Raw genomic sequence first — 6817 nt, forward strand, 5'->3', positions numbered from 1 at the left:
CACATAATAGGACCATCTTATACTGCATAACAAGAAGATCTTATTTAGCACGTTGCACTGAAAATACAATTAAGCCTACCCACCTGGTGTGTAATAATGCCAACTAACATTGCTTATTACATTATAGCAATATCGATAAAATGACAATTTAAGCCCTTGGGCAGACTTGCAGGAAAGACAACTCACAATAATGTGCTTACCACAGCAGAGAATCATTTTATTCTACACATTACAGGGCTATTTTATATTGCATACCAAATCATGAAAATTTAGCCAGAAGCCCGACTTGCAGAAAACAATTTTACAAAAGATTATACCAGACTACGTGAATATTATATTGTGCACACTAGAGGAAATTTTTATCTCAGAGTCACGCATGCAGGTGACGTCTCCACACAAATTTGTAGAAAAACATGACACATCAGAGGAATATTATATTCTGCATCTTAGAAGAATAGCTTATTTTTTTACCCTAAATTGAGACAACTTTAGCCTACAGGCAAATTATGCTGGTAAAACCAGCATACGACTGTCATTAACACAAGGGGTATCTTACTCAGTACAAATTTGCAGAAAAATATCACGTTTGTACTATACTGGGTGAATATTATATTCAGAAAACTAGAATAGCAGTTTATCCTTCATTATAAATTGAGACAATTCTAACATAGAGGTAACCATGCAGGTACATCATACACACAAATAAGAACATACATGTAAAAATGTTTTATTCAGCAGAAATTCATTGAGAACCTTTTATATTTATTTGTACCTCAATGGGAAGGAAATCTTTTATTTAACGACGGACTCAACTCATTTTATTTACAGTTATATGGTGTCGGACATATGGTTAAGGACCTCACAGATATTGAGAGGAAATCCGCTGTCACCACTTCATGGGCTACTCTTTTCGATTAGCAGCAAGGGATCTTTTTATATGCACCATCCCACAGACAGGATAGTACATACTACGGCCTTTGTTACACCAGTTGTGAAGCATTGGCTGGAATGAGAAATAGCAAAATGGGACCACCTACAGGGATCGATCCTAAATCGACTGCACATCAAGTAAGTGCTTTACCACTGGGCTACGTCTCGCCCCTTACCTCAATGGGGGAATATAATCAAACCACTAGAAAAGCAAGTGACCCTAGCACCTTCACTATAAACTGAGACAACTCTACCCTAGAACATGCAGGTAGGACCTATACACAACATGTGATTACAGTAACATTTTATTCAGCACAGATTGATAGAGATTTTTTTTACATGTGTACCACATTGAAGTAAAGTTTGTTTGTTTTATTTAACGACGCCGCTAGAGCACATTGATTTTTTATCTTATCATCGGCTATTGGACGTCAAACATATGGTCATTCTGACACTGTTTTTAGAGGAAACCCGCTGTCGCCACATAGGCTACTCTTTTTACGACAGGCAGCAAGGGATCTTTTATTTGTGCTTCCCACAGGCAGAATAGCACAAACCATGGCCTTTGTTGAACCAGTTATGGATCACTGGTCGGTGCAAGTGGTTTACACCTACCCATTGAGCCTTTGCAGAGCACTCACTCAGGGTTTGGAGTCGGTATCTGGATTAAAAATCCCATGCCTCGACTGGGATCCGAACCCAGTACCTACCAGCCTGTAGACCGATGGCCTGCCACGACGCCACCGAGGCCGGTACCACATTGAAAGAATATAATCAAAACACTAGAAAAACTATTGATCCATCATTACAAACAGAGACAATTCTAGCCTACAGGCAAACATGCAGGTAGGACTCACACACACACACAGCACATGCTTTAACTACACTAATATTTTACACTACACATTGAACCGAAAGACGACGTTAACGGAACGACTGGTAAGAAAAACAACTGACATGTGCTTACCTTTAGCGACGATGAACATTATTGATTTTCCATGAGGAGACAGGTGCCTTCCCATGTGTGTTATTGACGAGGCAGCCTGGTCGTGAAATGATCAGCTGAGAGACTGAATGAGTGTGTCAGACTCATTGTACGCATGCCAGGCTACACTCTCTCTCTCTCTCTTTCTCTCGGTTGTCCTTCAAGCAGATGGCTCGGTGGCCGTGTCTCAGGCAAATCAATAAGTGCTGGGGAGGTATGACTGAATAACTCTGTAATCACAGCTGCCACAGACCTCAAGTGTTGGCAAGCACTCCATAGTTTCCCCCAATCAGCACATGCTTTTCTTTTAAATGTTTTATAGACTAGTCCTATTACACACAGCTTCCATGGGCCTTAAGGGTTGGCAAGGCTTCCTTATTTCCCCATCAGCACATGTTTTTGATTTAAATATTTTACAGACTAGTCCCATTACAAACAGCTTCCATGGACCTCAAGACTCAAGTGTTGGCAAGCCTTCCATATTTTCCTCCATCGGCACATGCTTTTGTTTTAAATGTTTTACAGACTAGTCCCATTACACACAGCTTCCATGGACCTCAAGTGTTGACAAGGCTTCCATAGTTCTCCCATCAGCACATGCTTTTGTTTTAAATGTTTTACAGACTAGTCCCATTACACACAGCTTCCATGGACCTCAAGTGTTGGCAAGACTTCCATATTTCCACCAATCAGCACATGCTTTTGTTTTAAATGTTTTACAGACTAGTCCCATTACACACAGTTTCCATGGACACAAGTGTTGTCAAGGCTTCCATAGTTCTCCCATTAGCATGTTTTTATTTTAAATGTTTTATAGTCCAGGAATTATATACAGCTTCCAGAGACTGTAAGTGTGTTGATGACAATCTGGGGATGCTGCCGATATGCTAATAAACCACAACTACCACATCATTAATGTATCATCATCAAAATGCACGTACAACAGATTGCAGAGAAAAACCCAAAACATCTTAAAAGAGATTTTTTCATAATGAGGCTGAATTAAATAACCTGACATCACTTACATTCAAAAGCATGTGGTTACTATTATTGTCATCACTCATTACTTTTGGCAAACATCAGAATGCAATTGCCAGAAGCAACATTTATTATCACTAAATCTACAACAGACTAAAGCCCATTTTAGGGTCTGTATCACATTATATAAATGAAGCTATCTTTATATGGCATTGGAATTCTAGTTATTGATTCTGCATTAGTGATATTTGGTTTAGTTCTTAGAGAATATGATGTTATACCACACTGTACATAATTGTCAAAACCATTTTAATTTGATACTGAAATAATGTGATGCTGACTTGGTTACTTCCACCATGGGCAAGCTGCTTGCCCTTTTCATTCATTTAAACTTGAAGTTCTTGTATTCAATTAACACTGTCCTTTTCACACACCTAAGCCATTTGGACTGTCTGTCTGTCTGTCTGACTGACTGTCTGTCTGTTAATGAGTTAATGGTACAGTGAGAGAGAAGTTAATGCTGTGGCCTAGCACATCTTCACTAAATCATTAAAAACTCGTTCCGGGTCGGAGCTGGTACTGGGATGAGGATCCAGTACCTACAATGATTAATCATTACAGCAGAACTGGTCATGCTATTTACTGCCCTATCCATCAACCAGTATATAAAAGAACCTGGCCCAAATATTAAACATCAACAGATTCCCTCTCCCAAATACTAAACATCAACAGATTCGGTCTCCTAAATACTAAAAAAACATCAACAGATTCCCACTCCCAGATACTAAACATCAACAGATTCTGTCTCCTCAATACTAACAAACATCAACAGATTCCCTCTCCCAAATACTAAACATCAACAGATTCCCTCTCCCAAATACTAAACATCAACAGATTCCCTCTCCCAAATACTAAACATCAACAGATTCCCTCTCCCAAATACTAAACATCAAGATTCCCTCTCCCAAATACTAAACATCAACAGATTCCCTCCCCAAATACTAAACATCAAGATTCCCTCTCCCAAATTATAAACATCAAGATTCCCTCTCCCAAATACTAAACATCAACAAATTCCCACTCCCAAATACTAAACATCAACAAATTCCCACTCCCAAATACTAAATATCAACATATTCCCTCTCCAAAATACTAAACATCAACAGATTCCCTCTCCCAAATACTAAATATTAACAGATTCCCTCTCCCAAATATTAAACATCAACAGATTCCCTCTCCCAAATACTAAACATCAACAGATTCCCTTTCCTATTTACTTAACATCAACAGATTCTGTCTCCCAAATACTAAACATTAACAATTTCCCTTTCCTAAATACTAAACATCAACAAATTCCCTCTCCCAAATACTAAACATCAAATATACTGAAGTCCACTGAAAACACCATCTGTGATAGCTGTTACTGCTATCGCCAGTCTGAGGTTGCTGTAAAATCAACAATAACCGTAACACTTGTGTACAATGTCTGGATTCTTTACTGCCCAGCAGAATACATCCAGTTATTCAAAATCAGTTAAATGTTGGGGGTTTTCTTCTTTTTATATCTTTTTTTACAAATTAAAATTGGACTGGAGTGTTTTTAGTGAAATTCAGAATACTTTAAATTAACTTTTGTCCTGTCTTAAATAACAGAAATCAGCAAACAACCCCTCTAAAATCAAAATATTTCCCACATATTAAAACCCCCCCCAAAACCCCAGTGAATTACCAATAAGATGCTGCTTAAAACCAGAAAGCTAACACATCATTTTTCTAAACATCTATTTTTGAAGATCTAAAAATAAAGTCATGAATGAATAAGCTTAATTTTATCATTCAGCCACACCACACAGCGCGTCTCAGCTTAGAAAAGGTATCATCCTGATGACTGGGCATATTAAACAATTGTCTATTCCAAGTGTCTATGTCACTGACACGGCTGCTAATTGCACAGAGCCGATTTGATAAATGTTGTAAAGGCAATGGTGGTGATCAGTCGCTCTAGGGAGAAATAAATAAAAAAATAACATAACAGGACAGAAGCACTTCTCCTTGAGAAAATGAAAGAACACATGTCTCCTGATGGGTGCATACCACCAAATCAAATCCCATAGACGATAATAGTAACATATGTGGCTAAAACTCATACCTGCAGCTTATCAATTGACAAACACCACAGAAATAAATACTACCACCCCTCACCCTTAAAGTGAATCAGAAAAAAATGGAGGTCAAGCTGCTCATTTCAGAGATAATGGGTAGCATCTATGACTACCCTAGTTTCGCACAAAATTACAGTACTTTTTTTTTTACAGGTACCCCATACATATTTTTAGCACAAGGCTACTTGACACAGTGATACCAGATGAAATAAAATTGCTTACATTTTTTGCCCAGATGAATTTTTTTTTTTTTTTACAACCAACGCTCACATTTATCACCAATCACAGGACTTGTGGTATTAACTTCTCTGTCAAAAGTTTGGTGTCACTCGAACTTTGACCCACCCGGAAGTTATTTGGTGTAGTACTACAGTACCTGATATGGATTTAAGCTGCTACCTAGAGCCGAGCTCTGTATAGACAGATGTCCATGGATTAATTAATATAGTGTATTTTTTTGCTTACTATAAATTAATTTCATATCCTTAATATTGTACAGCCAATAACTGAAATTCAACATTTTCTTGGTGAAGATTCTAACAGATTTGTTCCCTCATATTTCCATTCCTTGGGCCATTGCACTGAGAAATCCCACCCACCCCTTCTCCCCACTTTCAAATACACTTTATGGGTCCCAACGATACATCTTTCTAACAACATAAACTATAGGAAAACAGGTACATGTACTAATGTATTGATTTCAATGGAACTTAAACAGTGTGGCTGTGATGCCAATCCATTTTGGACTGATGGCGGGTAACATTGTGGTGTTTTCCCAACTTGGCACCATTAATTTGCCAACTTGGCTTTCATTAAAAACCTCTACCCAGATTTCCGGTTACCACGGAAATCAAGTTGCATAATATGTAGACTATTGAATTAGAGACATCATATTGTACAAGGGGAGGGACTGAGCCTAATTGTAAAGTACTCGCCTAATGTATAGTCGGTATAGGATCGATTCACGTTTATGGGCCCATTGAGTGATTTCTTGTTTCAGCCAGTGCTCCATGCTTGGTATAGCAAAGGTCATGGAATGTGTTATCCGGTCTGTGCGGAAGTGCATATAAAAAAATCCTAGCTACTAAAGGAAATATGTACCAGGTTTCCTCTCTAAGACTATATGTCAGACTTACCAAATGTTTGGCATCCAATAGCCGATGATTAATAAATCAATGTGATCTAGTGGTGTTGTTAAACAAAACAAACTTTAACTTTTTATATTGTACACGATATCTAGATACTCTTGGGGCACTGGTTGTAATGAGAGAAAAACTAAATTCAATCAGAGAACTCCAGAGGAGTTTGATCTCCCCACCTAAGTACCTCAGGTGAGCTCTCTTCCAACCGAGCTAAATTCTGCCCCAATACTTTACGCTACTCAAGAAAAATGTGTCATTGAAATTATTATTAAAATATAGTTGTGAGTAATGTATGGATCTGCAAAACCATGTTTGACTTGAAAATGTCTTGTTCATCAAAAGATAAGAACTGAAATTAGGCTTTTTCATGCCTGTAGAGATATGTTTAATTTACAAATTACATAGACAATAAAGGAATATTTGATTGACATCACATGAGCATATTTTAAACTAAGGCTCTTTGGTATCTGACATTATGGTGATTTTAAAACTTAGTAGATCAAGAAAATGAAAGGCATACTAACCCGAACTTTTCATTCCACTAGGAATTAACATTTAAAAAAAAATAGTTACAGACGTATCTAATACATCTAAATACCACCATGTGACAATTATTATTT

The 6817-nt window shown here is 37.6% G+C and overlaps 1 protein-coding gene across 2 annotated transcripts in view; it reads right to left on the reverse strand.

The window, feature by feature from the left end:
• Positions 1 to 2187, reverse strand: part of LOC121380852 (rap guanine nucleotide exchange factor 4-like) — a 111675-nt gene extending 109488 nt beyond the window's left edge. For both annotated transcript variants that reach the window (XM_041509846.1, XM_041509842.1), the window contains exon 1: positions 1898 to 2187. The gene's annotated coding sequence lies outside the window, so the exon portion shown is untranslated. The remainder of the gene's footprint in view (positions 1 to 1897) is intronic.
• Positions 2188 to 6817: the final 4630 nt, after the last annotated feature.

The sequence above is a fragment of the Gigantopelta aegis genome, chromosome 9, assembly GCF_016097555.1.
Source record: "Gigantopelta aegis isolate Gae_Host chromosome 9, Gae_host_genome, whole genome shotgun sequence".
NCBI classification, from domain to species: domain Eukaryota; kingdom Metazoa; phylum Mollusca; class Gastropoda; order Neomphalida; family Peltospiridae; genus Gigantopelta; species Gigantopelta aegis.